Source organism: Chelmon rostratus, chromosome 18, assembly GCF_017976325.1.
Source record: "Chelmon rostratus isolate fCheRos1 chromosome 18, fCheRos1.pri, whole genome shotgun sequence".
Classification (NCBI taxonomy): Eukaryota; Metazoa; Chordata; class Actinopteri; order Chaetodontiformes; family Chaetodontidae; genus Chelmon; species Chelmon rostratus.
The window spans coordinates 10,812,029-10,830,620 of record NC_055675.1 but is presented as its reverse complement, the minus strand read 5'-3'; positions in this window follow the sequence as shown (position 1 = coordinate 10,830,620).

Here is an 18,592-nt window from a genome sequence, read left to right as displayed (position 1 = left end):
ATGTAGGTTTCAAATGCTTCCAAAAATCACTTCTGCAAATATTTTATGAGGGAGGAAGCACATCCAGCGCATCTATCAAGCCTGAAGGATGCACAGAATGTGTTTAACTGAGAAAAACAGCAAATGTAAACATAACTTTGCTCGTTTACACAGAAACTCCTCAGGGTACCTTTGATTCCGAAGCCAGTTTTGAGCCTCGCTCTTGTTTCTGTGACAAGCAGCAGTTCAAAAATATATCTATACCTTCCAGGAGGTATCTTAGCAATAGTCCTTTCTTTAAAATACTCATTGCCCTGCAGACATGTTGTGTTAAGTGGCTGGGATGTTTTAGCTGTTTGACATTTGTGACTGACAGAGTTGGAGACAAAAAGTGCTGATGACCATCTGACCTCTCTGTCTTAGAATCTGTTCACCTGTTTCTCTTCTTTCTTTTTGCTCTCTGCTCTCTCTCGTAGGCCTCTAGCACACGAACCGCTTTGTTTCAAATAGGTAGGCACCGATGAGCGCTCCACGCAACATGGAGTCTACTCTGACTCTTACTTGACCCACGTCTGATATACATCAAGTCATGTGAGTGAGCCAAACTGTGACTGCAGCTCTGCGGTATCTGATGAAACTGTTCTTCTGACGGCACTTGACATTTCAGTCAGCCAGTCAGCACAGCGCTGCTCCCTGCACGGCGGGGCAGTCAGCATCTTTACGTAATAGCTGATATGTATCAAGAAGAGCTGAGAGAGAGAGAGACGGGGGCAAGATTGCAAAGAACACTCATACTATCTGAAAAGCAGTGTGTGTGTGTGTGTGTTTGTGTGTGTGTGTGTGTGCTACCTGAATCTAATCTTCCATAAGAAGCAGTAGATATCACAGCAAAAAAAAAGTGAGTTTGCAACCAGAAAAGTTGCTGCCTACTCAGAGATCAAATGAAAGAGAACAGACTCTGAGCGCAGAGGTGTCGTGCTGAATTGGAAACCGACCACTCGATCCTGGACCGAGCTCCGCTTAAAATGCTTCAATTTTCAAACTTCTCGGAGTGCCAGGACACAGGAAGGTGTAATAAATCGGCTCTCAAATACTTTCCTGTGATTGTGATTGTCTGAACTTTATGACTCATCGTATTGTCCTGCGAGGCGAATCAGACCCATCTGGCACATGAGGAGGATAAATGAAACCCTGCGAGAGAATTTCCAAATAGCATCTGTCCCATTTTGGCAGTTGGCTTAAAAAACTGGCTTCCTTTCCAGAGCAAATAGCACCACACGCACGCACACATGCGCGCACACACAAACACACACACTTGCAGCCTGAGGCTCTTGGGTGGTTGTGTGCTTTTAAATAGATGCTACATTAAAAAATGAAAATACGGAGTTCTATAAATATGCACCATTCTCAAAATAAGACACCCTTTAAAGGGTTTACAAGTTGCAACTAATAGCTTTATAAATGGTGAATAAATCATAAAGAGATCAGTTATTCAGACATTAACATGTACACATTTTCAGCTTCCAGGTGGTGAAAAGTCTGGTTGTCCATTCAACTTCTAGAAAAGGGCTGCAGAGGATCCATTCATTATGGATGATGGATAAGCAACAATTATAACAGCTTTATTAACAAATAGAAAGGATAAAAAACGAGACAGTGGTTTATTTTTTTTCACAACCTACACACCTGAAATTTGCTCCTATATGGTTGTATTCCTTGAGATTTCAGTCCAGGTTGATCTGGCAACACGCTCGGTTAATGGTGGTAACAACAAGGGCAGCACCGTAACCCTCCTTGAGAAGCTACTTTGTCAGAAATAGAGGAGCAACTGGTGTATCTGTTCACAGCGCAGCCAAGCAAACTCATGTTGTCTTGATGAAGATGTTAATCAGAGATAATAGCAGATTATGAGAATTATATGAGTTGTTCTCCACACATCTGCTAAGGAGGTGGAGGTGTGCATCCCTCGCCAGTCACTCTCGCTGTGGCGTTTCCTTCTTGTTCTCTTTTTATCCGCTGATGAAATATGCTGAAAACGACCATTGGCTTGTTTTGTGGGCGCATTTTTGACGAAGGATACAAATTTATTTCATTTCCTGTGTTGGTTTCACAATAAAAGCCCCCCTGTGTTTCCCCAGTCGAATGCTTTTAATGTAGAGTAGCACAAGTGCAGAAGTTAACATAAATAGAGATCTGATAGGAGTTTGGGATATTGGACAGTAAGGCTTATATAAAATTAAAAACAGCAACACGGGATTACATACAGTGTGAGAATGGCAGACTCCACCACTAATAATAAAAAATAATATACAAGTCACCTTTAAAACACTACTAAATGATTTATTAACCATCAATAATACCATTAGTTACAACATATAAACCGGCCTTATGGTACCAGAAAGTGAAGAAAACAGGTTTGCCAAATATAACAGTTTTATCTCCCACAGAGATACACAAGCAGACCCCACAACCCTGTCCGACCCTCATCCCTTCTCTCCAAAGACCAATCCAACCCGCCGCCATGATGCAACCACAAAGGCGGTGATGTAATGTCAGCGTAATCGCAGCGATAGCCTTTGGCACTTGTGTTTCTTTCACCAAGAGAAAAAGAGAACGTCAGACTGTGATGCTAATACTCCCCAAGTGGGAAAGACAGAGCAAACTCACTCAACGTAGGTGGCGGGCATTCGCTGCCACCCCACGCTCCCAACACTCACATCCAGCTTCATCTTCTCCTGCACTTTCATCTTTTTCTACGTCTCTCTTTGTGTCCTCCGCAGATCGAAGCTCACACACAGACACTTGCGCTGTGCTTCTCAGCGAGAGGACAAGTTGACTGAGCACACTGCTGATTTATGAATGTGCGTATCCTTGCTGGGAATACAGGCTGATCGCCAGCCCAGAGAAACTAATTACTCTGTCAGCTGGAAGCAACGTGCGAGACCAGGGAGGAAGAGGAGGGTGAGGGAAAGAGGGAAGGACGCGAGGAAGCCGATGTAGGAGGAGGTGGAGGAGATGAGGAAAGGAGATCAGGGGAGAAGAAGAGAAAGGGAGGGTGAAGGAAAGATAATTACTGTATCGTCGAAAGGAGCTAATGACTATGAAGAACAGAGGGAGGAGAGTGACGGAGGAGCAGCGGGGAAGAATTAGGCCCCGATAATAAACAATTTTGAGGAAAAACAGGAGCAAATGTAGAGCCAGAAGCAAAGGAAGGAGGGAAATGCTTGCTGACATATAGGAGTCAATTAGTAAGAGGTGATGAGAGGAGTAGGAGAAAAGGAGGAGACAGACCAGACAGACAACAGAGCGCGCACGCGCACACACACACGCACGCGCGCGCACACACACACACACACACACACACACACACACACACACAGAGTCAAGCAATCAGTAGCAATAACAGTGATGTCACATCTCCTTCCCCCTTTTTCCCAATATGTCTTTCTCTCTGAGACAGATCTGCCTGCTCTGTATGCAAGACGTGTCCCACTTCCCCTCATATGCCCCCTGTGTGTGTGTGTGTGTGTGTGTGTGTGTGTGTGTGTGTGTGTGTGTGGTGTGTACGTGTGCATGTGTGCACGTGAACTGGCATACCAAGATGATTCAGTCACCAAGTAGTTTCACCAGGCCAGCGGTCCTCAGACCTGTACCGTGCACCCATTGGTTCGAGGGATGATCTGCCTCAACCAATGGAATTGCGGCAGAATTTTGTGGGCACGCTTGTGTGTGCGGTCAATTTAGGTGTGTGTGAGGAAAGAGAGAGAGCGAGAGAGAGAGAGGAAGCAAGAAGGAGCATTCATAAACAAGCCTGTGTATGTAGAAAAGGTTTGTGCCGGTGTTTTCCTCAGGTTCAGGTTATGAACGGGGGAAAGATGCTGCATAACGACATAACGATTAGAAGCAACCTAATCCTTCTCACGAGGCACCATCACTACACAGCACTTATTTATCATTCTGTCTGACTCCCCACCTCCTTCTCTTTCCCCTTACTCATGCCACTTAATGGTAAAAGAAGCAGAAAGAAAGCCCTCAGGAGCCCAGTTGCAGGGGTCAAAGAACCAGTCTGCATTCAGTGCAGTCGGCGGCGCTTTGTATGCGGTGCATGTGGGTTCTCTGTGGGTTAGGCCTACAAAGCTCGGGCTAAACCTCTTCCAATTCAGGTGTTAAAAGTGATGTAATCAAGTCAAGGTGAGTATACTTTACAAAAGTGAACCAGTGAATGGCTTAGGGTTTAAGTGGTTGTAGATATTGTGTGAAGTTCCTGATGCATGCATGCGTTTCATGCAATGCAAAAGTGCTGCCTTATCTATCGGAGCACAATGTGGTGACGCCCCCCATGAACACGAGACGTTCTTCTTCGGTGGCATTTTTGACGGAGGGGTCAATCAGCGCGTGTTTGCTTCCCCTTCTGGTCAATGCGCGAGTGAATGCGACCAGAATTGTGCAACTGACCACGACCTGTTGTGATATTCAGTGCTGCTGAAATTAAGGGAGGCGGACGGGCATTTAAGCGTTTGCCTTCAACTCCAGCTCACATTAGTAGCCGCTGACTAATTTATTACTATTGATGCAACTTCATTAGCCTTAACTGATGATTGTAGCCACCCAACCTAAGAATCAAGGCAGTATTGTATTAGTATTTGGCTTAAATATCTGCAAATGAATGATGTGAATGACTACAGTAATTGTGAAAGCTCCAATGTCTTTGTTCTGGCTTGTGTTTTAATAGCTCAACGTGCCTTTAACTTAGGATTAAGTTTGGCCCAAGATGAAGAGAACATCTCAACTGTTCAAAGTTGTCAGAGAGGACAACTGCACTACCCGGCTGTGCTGTCAGACCCCACTTTGTTGACTTTGTTTTCGCTGTGTGGAATCTAAAACACTAAAACACTACATGAACACCACTAGAGGAGCGCGCACTGCCCACTTGTTTATTACTGGTGAAGATGCAGGAGGAGAGGTGTCAGGTCTGCTGGCTTTGGAGTGTGAATCAACACCTCTTTCCGAGCCACAGTGACCTACATTCGGATGCTTTTTTTTGTGTTCAAGACAAACTGATGTCACAAAGTATCTGAATGATTCATCACAAATTTCATGCATAGATTGACAAACACATCATAGAGACTGATTGGTTCACAGGTGCCAGATTTTTCCTTTACTTTCTTTCTTTTTTGGGGATTTTTGTTTTTCAGTTTTTGTCGGGAGAGTGTTATTTTCTTCCTCTGCTCAGTGTTCCCTGGAACATGGCCGAAACATTTCCATTTCAAAGCAGCGCTTCAGTCTCTAAATCGGTGTGTGTGCGTGTGTGCGTGCACGCACCTGTTTGTGTGCGTGCATGCACATCAGCACTTGAGTCTGAATGCTGCTGAACTCCGTGACGAGGACAGCTCTCTGAATTCTTCTGCTCAAATATTCGGTGACATCTCTGTTCGCCTCTTAGCCAAAAGCAAAACTGTTATCTTTTACACACTCTTCAAAGGCACACAAATGAAACGGGAGAGGAAGTGCACCTTTTCTTTCCTCGGGGAGGAAGTAAGCGAGGTGAATAATGGACAGAGAGAGAAACAAAGACGCAAAGCCCTCAGCCAGTGCCGTCCATTATAGAACGTACTTTCTACCTGCAAGGAAAGGTGTTTGTGCTTGAGTTGGTGTTTCTCTGCAGCTCAAGGCGTGTATCTGTGCCTCTTCTGTGTGTGCATGGTTTGAACAGCTTGTATTTTTCCAGCTTCCTGTGAGGAGCCAATCCTTTCTAATTACCAGCAGGCCCGACTTTTTAAGTGCAACGATAACAAGGAAAGCACCCATCAGACAGCTAAAACTAATTGAGCACAAATCTTTAGAGTCGTTAAAATAACCACTATGTTTGCGAATATGTATCTGCATGTGCAAGCGCACAAAAGTAAGCACTTAAAATGCGTATCATGAGGAACGGGCAAGACTAATGTGAAGATTATGTTCCTAACCATGAAAGGATTACGTGCCAATAACACAATTGGACACGCCATTTTCACCTGTTCGTCATTCAGCTGAGGAATGAAGTGTGGCTAAGGAAAATAACTTTGGCCACAAGAAAATAGCTGATGCTCGTTGATAATTTGCCTCTTTAGGACTAGTCATTTTTTTTATTTTTTACCTTATTGTGGAGCAACAAGTCCTTTGAAAGTATTTTATCCTACCCTCGAATCAGCAGTGGCTTTTCTTGACACAGTTAATCCATGAAAATTATTCATGCATTCACATAAATAGGTTTCCCCCCATTTTTCAGTGTCCATGCATAAATAAAAGAAAAGCAGTGCTCGACCTGTTTTGATTGAACCTTCCCTTTTCCTACAACCCGCTGTCAATGCAGCAAGAACTGAAAGATTCATGTAATCTTTTGGAATCAGAGACACAAAACATATAATTTACGATGTGTGCAATTACCTGAGTTTCTGGAGATGAGGCCGACTGGTGCTTTTTGCTCTGTTCAGTTTGTTGCGTTGGGTTTTCCCTTCGCTGTCATTTCTTTCCCAGCTGAAATCTGACAATACGCATGAATGAATGATGAACGTGTTTACAAAATAAATGTAGGAATGTGCATGCGTGTGTGATGTGCAGTCGTGCTGCAGAGGCGGGAGTGGGCGTAATATAAGGGCCCGAAAAAACCCAAGCGCATAGATAACAAATGCATGTAAAACAGAGGGAGTAAAACAGCGGGCCCGAAAGATGAAAGAGAATAAGGAAGCGGTAAAAGATGGAGTGTTTCTCACTGGGGGCTACAGCTCAGCTCGCTCCGTCTTTCTCTGCATTCCCCCAGTGCAATAACTTGTGTTTATCTTCTCGGCTTATTTTACATATTTTCCTCAATATTAGCAAGTTTGTGCAGAAGTTGATGGCGTTGTCTATCTGTGCTGCATATCTATATGTTTTTTGTTTTTCCATGAAATTGTTTCAGTTAAGGTGCAATGAAGAAAGAAAAGAAACAGGTGAAAGCCTTGCACGCACAGGACGTACCTCACCGGTAATAGTGAGTCAGCCCAGTCGACCCCCGCGGCACCAGCGGTGAATGTTGTCCCTCTCAGCCGCAAGTTTCAGCCTGAAGGAATCTATATGACAGGAAATGCCAAGAAGAAGAAAAAGCTTAGCCAGACTTTTAGGGTCATCTATCCAGACAACAGAGAGCTCAACTGATAACATATCACACTCAGCATGCGGGTAAATGAGCCACAAAATTCAACGCACTATGTCTAACACTGGCAGGTTAATGCTAAATCCTTAATGAGCCTCTGGTGTGCTAAAGGAAATGCTTCCACCGGACATGCTGCTGTATATCATCAGTCTGTCATGTTAGGTGCATCGAAGCTATTTTCTTCTAATCTCCCTTTGCATAGCCATTTACCCTCAGTCTGTCTAATTAACGTCATTTTTTTGCGCATTATTTTTTTATCAAATCACAAAATCGCTTTTTCAAGGGAGCCCCGGGCAAAACAGCAGCGTTCCAAACATAAACCCAAAACATTAAAAACACACAAAACAAAACACGTCTCATGAACTCACAGAATTATGCGCCTAAGAAGACAGAGAGGAGGAAGAGGATCTAGCAGAGGAAGCAATTACCAGAGTTCTAATTGAATTTGCCAGCAAACCCTTCACTACATTTTTAAACGCTCTAATTGGGATCAGCTTATCTAGCTGCAGATCTGTCTGCAAGTGGTTCCAGGCTGCAGGAGCAGAGAACACAAAGTCTGCCTGCCCAGTTCAGTGTGAGCCTTAGAGACCGACAGCGAGAGGGTATCGAACGAGCGCAAACAATAGCTGCTAGTTTTGGTTGTGATGCACCCACAAAGATTAAAAGATCCAAAGATGGATTGATAAATAAATATATAAAATATATATTTTATGAATGTGTTGCGTATTCACAATTCACAGTCCTCCTCTTAGTGTACAAAGCGCTCGCTGGTCTGGCTCCATGATACATTTTCGACATGCTGTCAGTTTACAATCCCAGCAGATCCCTTCGGTCACAAGGTGGAAATCTCCTCCGTGTGCTCAGAGTGTGCACCTTGATGTATAGGTATGTACTTTCTTTGCTGTGTAAGACCCTCAAAATTGGTTTGTTGGGTTGTTGTATGGGATAGTGCTATACAGTTGGAATTTAAAATGAATTGAATGTGTTCATATGGTCACACAGCATAGTGGGTTTTATAGTTTGTGACTATATGTTGTGTGACCAAGTTGGTAGGATCAGCTCTTCATAAGTGAGGTCTTGTTAGAACTTAAAGGACCAGTGTGTAGGACCTAGTGGCATCTAGCAGGGAGGTTGCAGAATGTGGAACATTCGATGGCTGCAAAACATGCGGAAAACGTGAAATGCGCTCTCTAGGTCCAGTGTTTGATTTGTCCGTTCTTGGCTACTGTAGAAACATGGCAGTGGAGCCTGGTGTCGTTCCCACGACTTTCACCCAGGATGCTGCGGTTTGTTTCCAATGAGGAACCAAAAGTCAACATTGATTCCTACTAAGCAGTTTTGGTGCCTAAATATAACTGCGGCAGTTTCACAACACTACATTGGACGGGCTGGGTTTACATTGGAGTTAGTTGAAAGCCTGGTGCGTGTCATACTGTTTGAGACACGGAGGCATGTGACAAAGCGGCAGTATTTGATGCTCTGGGAGTGAGAACAAGTTGGTTGGTGCAACATGGTGGTGACAAGGACTGACTCCCTCATTAGATATAAAGAGCTCATTCTCTCATTCTAAGATAACAAAAGCACAAAAGTTCTTATGTTCTGGTGATTATACACTAATGAAAACATACTTCTAAATATTATATTCAATTTCTGTCATATTCTAAAAATATATCCCCCTAAATCTTGGGCACTGGCCCTTTAAGCTTTTGCTCAGTGGATATTAATGCTGAACTAAACTGCTGAACCAAATGACAAAGCTAATGCTAGCATGAGCTAACATGTGACCAGTTTAGATCGAAGATGTGAACGTGATCGACATTTCTCATCTGATACTTTGATTTATGCTCTTTGATAATGAAGTAAACTAAAAAGATTTTAAATTACATTAAACAAAAGAATAACACAGTATCCTTCATTACCGAGTGTTGCACCAACAACATCAGACTGAATGACTGGAGATGGCTGGATTAGCATCATCAGATAGTCCACGCTCATTTTAGACTGCATGAATACTACAGACTCTGAAACACGTATTTCTCCATGTACACATAAATAAATCAAACCAAGTGAGGGCCATAAAACTGTTCTGTTTGGCAGTTATATTACAGCTTCCGATGCTCAATCAGGAATGCATCAATGAATGGTCCTGGGCGGTGTCTGCTGAATGCAATGTGCAGGCTGACGTTTTTTTTTTAAAGTATTTTTCTCTCTTAAGTTTGCACCAAGTCTTTGTTAATCCACATGTAAAGAGGGGATAGGAGCTGCAAGAGAAATTAATTTGCCTCTGGCCATTAATGTTTGAATTAGCTGCATATTTTCCCTGCTTTGGCTTTCATGTAGGCTCAGCAGCAACTATTTTGTTTGTGTGCTCTTGGTTAATATAGTGTTAGATTCTACTGACAGCTCACTGTATATATGAGTAAGTGTGTGTGTGTATATGTGTGTGTGTGTGTGTGTGTGTTGGGAAAACAGAATCCAGGCCACATCCCCTGGGGAGCCAGACTGAGGCTCATATTCAATGCTCTTTATGAAAGAGAGCTGTCCCCCCTGTCAGATCTCTCTATCTCTCTTCTCGCTTCATCTCTCTCTCCCCCTTTATATTCGTCTTTTTCTTTTCTCTCACATCCACTCACCCCTCCAGCACGCTCCCCTGTATTTCATTCATCTGGCTCTTCGTATCTTTCCTCAGAATCTATCAGGATTTCACTTTGAACTGGTTCCCCATCCTCTCTCTCTCTCTCTCCGCACATGTCCACAGCATTCGAGATGAAATTGAAATTCTTGCCTTACGGCTAAAATGGGCGCCTTGACTCATGAGTTATCTCTCACAGCCAATAAAATCAGCCTAGAAAGTCTTGGAATTGGCCTTGCAAATTTCAGATGATTAGAAGATTGGTTAATAAGAACAGTTAGCAACGTGTGTGATTTTAGAAAGGACAAGTAAGACTGGCGAATCACTCAGTAATGCGGTTTTTCCATATCTATGAACAAAGGAATGTTCTTTCCCCTGGATTTTCCAGTCAGTATCTAATATCAGTCTGTGACATGATCTCGCACCTTTCAGGGCCGAGGCGTCAGCTGCATTGCAAAAGCACTCTGCAGTTTCCACGGCTCGCTCAATTTTTAACCCAGGAATGTCCCTTTTTCTTCCTATCAGCAGTTCTCATCTTTTCTCCCCCTGCTCTTGACCCCCTTCATAGTGTTACCGTGGCGATGGGGGGTCAGCGGTTGCTCGTTGGTGTGGCGCCAGATAGGAAGCAGCTGACCACTGTGCAGGAAGTGGACAATAAAGGACGCACTGAACCTCGGGCAAGAAAAGAAGTGTGTGTGTGTGTGTGTGTGTGTGTGTGTGTGTGTGTGTGTGTGTCAGTAAATGTGTATGTCATAATGTATAAATATGTAGACCATTGTTTTCAGTGGTGCCATGTGGCGTGAAGGGTAAAACCCGGCTAAGTACACTTTATCTCTACTAGTTTACTGACTTTAATTCAACAAAGCCTTCTGAAAATTGTATTAATGATGATCAAATCGTATATAGTTTATAACACAACCTAACACTGTAGTGTAGTTGTAAAAATATATGAATATCATCATATTTGACACTATAACTTCTCCTGTGATGCATCAATAACTGGTGTATCAACAACTAATAAATGCTTGATAACACAATACAACACTGACTTGTTTTAATGAGTTTTATATATTTATAGCACTTTTAAACCTGCCTTTGAATGATTTGTGTGCTTGCGTGTTTATGTATAAGCAGTTAATAAATGACATTTATTCATGGGTGTAATCATACAGCCACATTATACTGTGCTTTCAAGCATTCATTAGCAGTTTATACAACTAACCTAAGCTTACAACCGCATTATAGTGTGTTATAAACATTTGTTAGTTTTCACATATTATTAAAAAGGATATAGGGACCTGAATTCATAATATTCATTATTATTAACTGAGGAATTAAAAGTGCATTCTAAGGCAAAATGAAACCTAAAATTGCACTGGATACAGATGAATTAGTTGATTCTGTTGCCAAAGTAATATTCAGGTGCTCGTGGTTGGTCTCATGATGATGTGGGAGATCATAGTCTATTATCGCTGCATGTGCTGTATCACATAAAATTACCTTACAGGGTAATGGAGTAAATATAAAATGTGATTTCACATCTGAAGCACAGATCAGGCAAAGGGAAATGATTGGCATGCCACGAGCCGCCCGAGAGACAAAAGACAGAAACAAAGCACGTCTGTAAATAGTGCCGCTGTACGTCTGTGTGCTCTCTGTGGCTCCTGCAGACTTCCTTATCTGAGAGGCATCGCTTGGATCGCTCCTCTGAAGTCAAAGCTTCCCATTGTTCCTGGAAAGAGAGGAATTTCACAGCTGGTTCAATGGGACTGACAGAGAGGGGTATCCAGGGCGAAGCAAAGGTTTGATATGGACCCATATATGGAAGGAGAGCAGACAGTATTGAGCATGATGAGCTACCTATGAGCCAGCTGTGTGTCAAACCATAAGGCTTACATCAATACCATATAGTTCATTGCAAAAAATCCTTTAAAACATGAATTTAGTTGCTCATGATGACACTGTTGAACTGATGACATCATGATAATTACAGATCATTGCTTGGATCAGTAGCCTGCAGGACTAGACTGAGTTTTATCACTCATGTTTTCAAAGAAGACACACCACAGGCTGAACATCTACTCCCCTGCCAATCCACTGACTTCACCTTGAAATGCTGAATTTAGCAGACTTATGGTGAATCAAAACCCGCAAAAAAAAAAAAAAAAAATTCAACTGTGGAAAAAAAAACATACCCCATATGAATAAAGACACTTTTCATGTCTAGTGCTAAACTTAACAGCTCGTTCAACTTTGCACTTGCATAACTTCTTCAGCGATTAGGTTCAGCTGAGATGTTAGAAGTCTGTTTGACACAGAAGCCGGGCATTGTGTTACTAACAGGCGCAATATCATCTGAGTGATTAATGTCCTGGCTCCAAACAAGAACAGCTGTGCTGTGGTGGATGGGGCGAAGTTGATTTTATGGTAATTTTGGTCCATACTGTCCTGAATTTGAATTTGTTTCTCATGGTCCGAATCATCGTGTCACAGTTTGCACTCTCTCCTGAAAACCCAAACGAATGGATTTAGAGGGACGTGCATTTGGAAAGATGATTAGAGTATATGCAGTTGCAGACTGGGGCAGAGGCAATAAATAAATAAATAAATAAATAAAGGGCATGCAGAGGACCTTGCATCACATTTTCTCCACTGGTATGACACCCCAGAGGCCACTTTATCACTTCTTCTTGCACATTGGGTCACTCACGGCACTTTATCATGTTTTATCTACCATAGGGGCATCTTTTTTTCCCCCAAACATGGGTCACCGAGTGGGTGACAGTAAAACTGTTCCCAAATTAGAACTTCTCCTTAAGGGCAGCCACTGTGGACCCTCCTCCAGACTCAATAATGCTGCTCTTAAAGGGGAGGAGTAGAGCTGATGTGTTTAGCCTTTAATGAAGATGACTCCACCTGCTGACATGGATCCCCTTGATAAAGATGCGTTTTTCCTGACTCTGTGCCAAAGCCCACAAAGTGCCTTTGGTTGCTCAAACTGCTAATAAAAAACATGTTGACTGGCTGCACTGCACTCTCGGTTTTCACACCCTGTCTTTAAGCTGCAGCAAAAACATGCAAATCACCAAAACTGGAGTTGCAGTGTACACATAACAAGTGTGTGTGAGTGTGTGTGTTGCTTTATTCCCATCTTTGTGTTTTCTGGACAGAATAAGATCGGTATCAAGTCGAAGATAAAAAGATATGACAAAATGCCCTTCATTCCATGTCCTTAGAGACACATCACTCAGGTTCCTGTCTGAGTGTGTGTGTGTGTGTGTGTGTGTGTGTGTGTGTGTGAATGAGCAGGTAATATGTCTCCGAGTACCCCTGCTTCTTCCTGTCAATCACCCATCGAAGACTGTATTACTGAAAAGGTCACAAGGCTTCTGCTAAACAGACAGGTGGAGAAAGAGAGCTGAATATTTTAATAATCATTGCTTTAAAACAGACAAAGAAGAGAAAAGGACATTTGTACAAAAGTCTGGCACAGGGAGCTAAAATTTAAAATAATTCCTAATTGTTTCTGAATAATAACTGTCCCGTCTTCCTCTGATCACACGTCTCGATGTATGATCGCAGATCAGAACGAGCTCGACAAGTTTCTGATCCACATTCTTGGTTTGACTTGAACAGAATGTTCCTTTTGGTTTCCTCCCCGACCTGCCCTGCTCAGACTGCAGTGAATCACTTTCTCAGGTATGTAGCACCTGATCGCCCCGCTGAAGGCAGGGCCGCTGTCTCACTTCCTCCTGTGTCTTTTTATTTTTTACTTTCATGAGTTTGATATCATGCAAAAATACTGATTACATGCAATGTCTGAAACCAGCACAGTGCACCAAACAAACACTGTAGGACATGAATTATATTCCCTCTACTGCAATATAATATTAGATTTTATTATATATTACATGTTCGTGCCGACCTGTCACATGGTAGATGAGTTCTGACAGCTCCTGTTCTTCCTCTCCCGTCAGCCTTCGGGTGATTGGCTGAAAACAACATCAGCTGTTTGTTGAAAATCGCAGCCAAATACTCCACATTCCTCGACTGCCTTTCAGAAGCAAAACAACGCAAATCACATGATGCTAATACTGAAATATTCTTTGCTACTCCTTCCACAGGTATGTGCTGTCATGAGTCGGCTTCGAGTCTTGACAACAGCCTCATCTTGCAGAAAGAAGAGGAACGCATTAAAAAGTGTTTGTGTGACGCTTGCCTACATTTTGAGCAGCTGTAACAGTACGTAACACTTTTTATTTATGTATCCATATGAGTGAAAACAACAAACCTTGATTCAGTCTCTCTCTCTATGCTCACACATACTGTAAACACATCACACCTCCAGCCACATACCAACTCACGCATCCATCAGACGGTGAGCAGGTGATGGAGTGTCAGGTGACTCAGCCTCGACGCCCCTGCCACTCATCAGAGACGTCTCCCCACCCCTCACTGCCTCGTGTTTTTACGTTTTGGCTCATCCCGCTTGTCCAGGTCTGTTTTCTTGTGATGTGATTGGCTGAGCAACACCCTCGTGCATGAGGGCGAAGCAGCCAAACAGGAAGCTGTCACCAGTGTGTATAAACTCCACGTTGTAAACAAAGTCTGAAATGCATGCATATAGTTGTCTGTCACTATACAATGTTAAATCTTACTACATTATTATGAGCTCTTTCTTCATTCTGATCTCAACTACACGCCTGCAAGGTGTTGTGAATGCATCATCCAAGGTCGCTGCAAATTCCTTGTATCGAACACGGGAAATTTCAACAAAACACACGCCAATACTAACGTAGGTTAAAAGTTGACCGTGCAAGGGTGGTTTGGCATCTGGCACAGTTCACCTCGTGTCGTTTCTCATGTCATGTGTCCAACCGTACACAGATTTGGCTTCACGGCTGTCTTAGACTGGACGGGGCTGACAGATGCTGGGATGTAGTGATCCATGACTTCAAAAAAATGTGGGCCTGGGGTCTAAAGTTCTTTCCTTCCTTCCCCCCTATTTCCTGTGCCCTTGCTTGGACCACACTCATCTTCAAACTCATCCTGAACTACACACATATCAAGTTTCGTGACTGCATCTTGCGCACTTGAGACACGGTGATAAAATGTGTCCATAGATTTAGAGATGTACTATACCAGCCACACTGTCACTGCTGGCAAATATACATTCTAAAAAAAAATCTTAAATCATGGTCAACTTACTCGCTTTTTGATGGTATCCATCAGGAGTTGAGATTATCATCAACATGGATTCTTTTAGTATTTCTCAAAATATAGTTAGGTTGTTGCTTCTTAATCAACATGCTCAGTAAGTTTAAATCACAGTCAACACAAAACTCCACTGATCGCTGAGGTGTGAGAAAGTGCCTGACTTTGACTTTTTCTCACACTTTGCTATCAGAGTGAAATGATATCTGAATGCTTGCGTCCCAGTAACCCTCGCTGGCTGTCGCAGGCGCCTTGAACCCCGCTCTACTGAAATTCAGTGAAATGAGGACAATGTCTTCAAACACAAATATCTGCGCTGTGCAGAGAAAAAGAGTGCCCCGCTGCGAGGGGACCATACAAAGGTGATCTGTTCAGAAGCAGGCAGTGCTCAACAGGTAGTGTTTTTATGTAACGCATTATGTAAAACGCTTTGGATTGCCATTGTGTTTGAATTGTGCTGCACAAACAAACCTGCCTTGCCTTGTCTCAATAGCCTTGGAACAGGGGGTGGACAAAATACCGGGAATTCTTGACATCACGCCACAATAGCCAACACAGTTTTTGACTCTGCCAGTAAAAGTGTTCAGCTGTTTGGTTATTTTTGGGTACGTAGTTGGCGGTGTGGTTGTACTGGATTGCATTATACTGTAATAAACATCTGTTTTCTGGTCTGCCCTATAAATATCTGCCATCAAGTGTGTTGGGCTTGCTTTCATTCCTGGAATGAAACAATTGAATTGTTGAATAAATACCGGCTAACAACAACAACTAAGTCATTGTCACAAGTAATAATAATATTAGACTTTATTTGTGTAGCATCTTTCATACAGGAATTGCAGCTCAAAGTGCTTTACTACAAAGAAATCTTATGCACCAAGTGAGTGATCACATAGAGAAGACATAGACTTGACATAAAAAATAAAGGGTGGAGAATAAAACTCACTTGACAATGATAGTAAAAGTAAGATAGACTAGGGATGAACACACAAATAAAGACAATGCATAACATGAGATGGAAACCCCCCACAGAATTAAGTAATAAAATATAGGTAAAATAGATTACATAGAAATCATAAAATCAAGTAAAATACAGTGCAGCAGTGCATGCAAGTGTGAGGCAAAGCACAAAAGTTTCAGACCTGCCTCAGGAAGTCATAACTAGTTAAAAGCAAAAGTGCAGAGATCTCTCAGGTTTTAGCTTTCTTTTAAAAATATTTAGCGAGCTGGGTTCTGTAGGTTGTGTGTTACAGAGCTTTGGGGTGTAATGGACAGACCCTGATTTCCTTTCAGCTGTTGCTGGAAACCTCAATAATCAGTTAGCGATGTAGCTTGGTCCTAGTCCATTAAGGAGTTCTGAATGTTACAGGAAGCCAGTGCAGAGCAGCTAAAACTGGACTGATGACAAGAAGGTCTAACAAGTCGTGATACTCTCGATCCAAATCAGGTCCCAAATCCTGCAATTCGGTTTTTGAGTTCTTAACACTTAACAGTGCATGTTTCACCGAACCTGATGTTATTTAGTGAATGTCAACCAGGCAGCAGCTAGTGGTGCATCAAATAAATGTAACTGAATTGTGGAAAAATGAATTTATCGTGACATTAAACATCTTTTGTACAAGGTTTACGAAAGACATACAAGGATATTATCCCACAGTGATCCCTCATCCCTCAGTTTTCTCTGCATTCCTGAGTCTGTATAACCCAAAACTGTGCCAGAGCATGATGACAATACGTTATTATAGAAGAAGAAGCTACATTAGCCTTTAGCTACACTGGCCATACTTTTTAGCAGGATTCATTGTGGTTGGCTTTTGGTCTTTTCATCAGAACGATGTACAATATGCAATATCTCACCTTGTGTGGCAGCGGGAGTCCATCTTCCCTGGCTTCAAGTTACGCATTGGTAGCTGAACACAGTGGTTTGGAGCAATCGGTGTCTTATGTTGAACGACTGGCAGGTACAGACGTCATTTAGGTGAGGCCTCCGTGGCATCAGTTGTATCAGAACTGGAGAGTATGTCTTAATCGGAACAACAGTGAAGGATTTTCTATAAAAGGAAAAAGATGTTTTTGCTCATTTTCCGACTGGCTTCTGCGCCATGCTTTATGGTTCATTGATCAGATTGGTAGAGGTTAGCCCCTGATAGACGGTGACAGACATATGGTTCATCCAATCACTATCGAAGTATTTTTGGAAAGTGCCTTCCCTTTCCAAATGGTTTCTAAATAGGATTTTCCAGATGGGAAACATCTGTTGTGTCAGGTTACAGAACATCAGCCTCAGTCAAAGTCAAAATTGATTTTTTCACGTGTTCAAGTTTGACACCATTAAAGTTTTGACTCGAGTCCAAGTCACGTGACCCAACTCCACACCTCTACAAAGTACAGAGGCTGAAACATTTATTTTTTAAAAGTGTCACGGCAAATGAAACATTATGTGGAATAAATGGTGAGCGAGGGAGTCTCAGTCGCTGCTCCTGCTTTAGCTGACTGAGCACAGTGATGAGAGTCGGCCAGTGAGCCACTGTAATTGGTTCTCTCCTCTCCCGATCTCTCCCTCTGTCTCCTTAGCTCAGCACTGCAGTGTTGTCAGTCCCACTGGGAGTTGTTTCATGGCTGCACTCCCTCCCACGCACACACACACACACACACACACACACACATACACACACTACTGTACCCAACCAAACAAAAATACACACAACCTCACTCAAAGGCACGTGAGTGTGTGTGTGTGTCTGTGTTTGTGTGCGCCCCACTGAATTGCCATAGCCCGACCCCCCTTTTGCAAACACCATCACTCCCAACTCCCACGCATCACACACACATACACACACACACGTTGGCACCAACAGTAGGCAAGTGACTATGTGTCTGCTGCTCATTAGGCGATGATAGATTCAGTAAGCTTGACTTTAGGCCCTGGGAGAGCCTTGAGGTAAAGTACACCTAATAAGAAAGTTTCACTGAAACACACACACACACATTAACAAACACGCTCACACTCCCAAAATGGTGTTCATCACTCGATTCATTAGTCAAATGTGGGTGTCAAAAGAAATTAATGTTGTTTACTGCACCTGTCAAAAGTCAGCATTTAGTTGCAGGTGGCAGTCCTTCACTCACTCTCACTCACGCACGCACACACACACACAAACATTTTTGTCATCAGCTTATACCTTGATCCTCAGTCCTTCCAGCACATTTGCTTCTTGTGAATATTCACACCAAACAAATCCTGTCAGTTTGCATGAACGCTAACAATCTCACACGCGAACACGTGCCAACACAATGCACACACACCTATGCAGAGACAGATGTATGCATTTTTTTTCATCCGGTGAATCACATTTGAAGGAATCGTGAGCATTGTGGCAACACGTGTGCGAGGCAGGGTTACTATTTTCGGCGTGGGAGAGAACTTGCGGCTGGCTGGTGTGTGAGAGAAGCACTTTTCCCTATAGACGCTCTTCACTGCAGCCTGTGGAAGACGAGCAGGAATATGGTTAATTTATGAAAGGGCTTGGAGTCAAGAGCAGCTTCCTTAAAGTGGAAGACGGTGATGGAAGGCGGTGAACGTGTCTCAGAAAACGGTG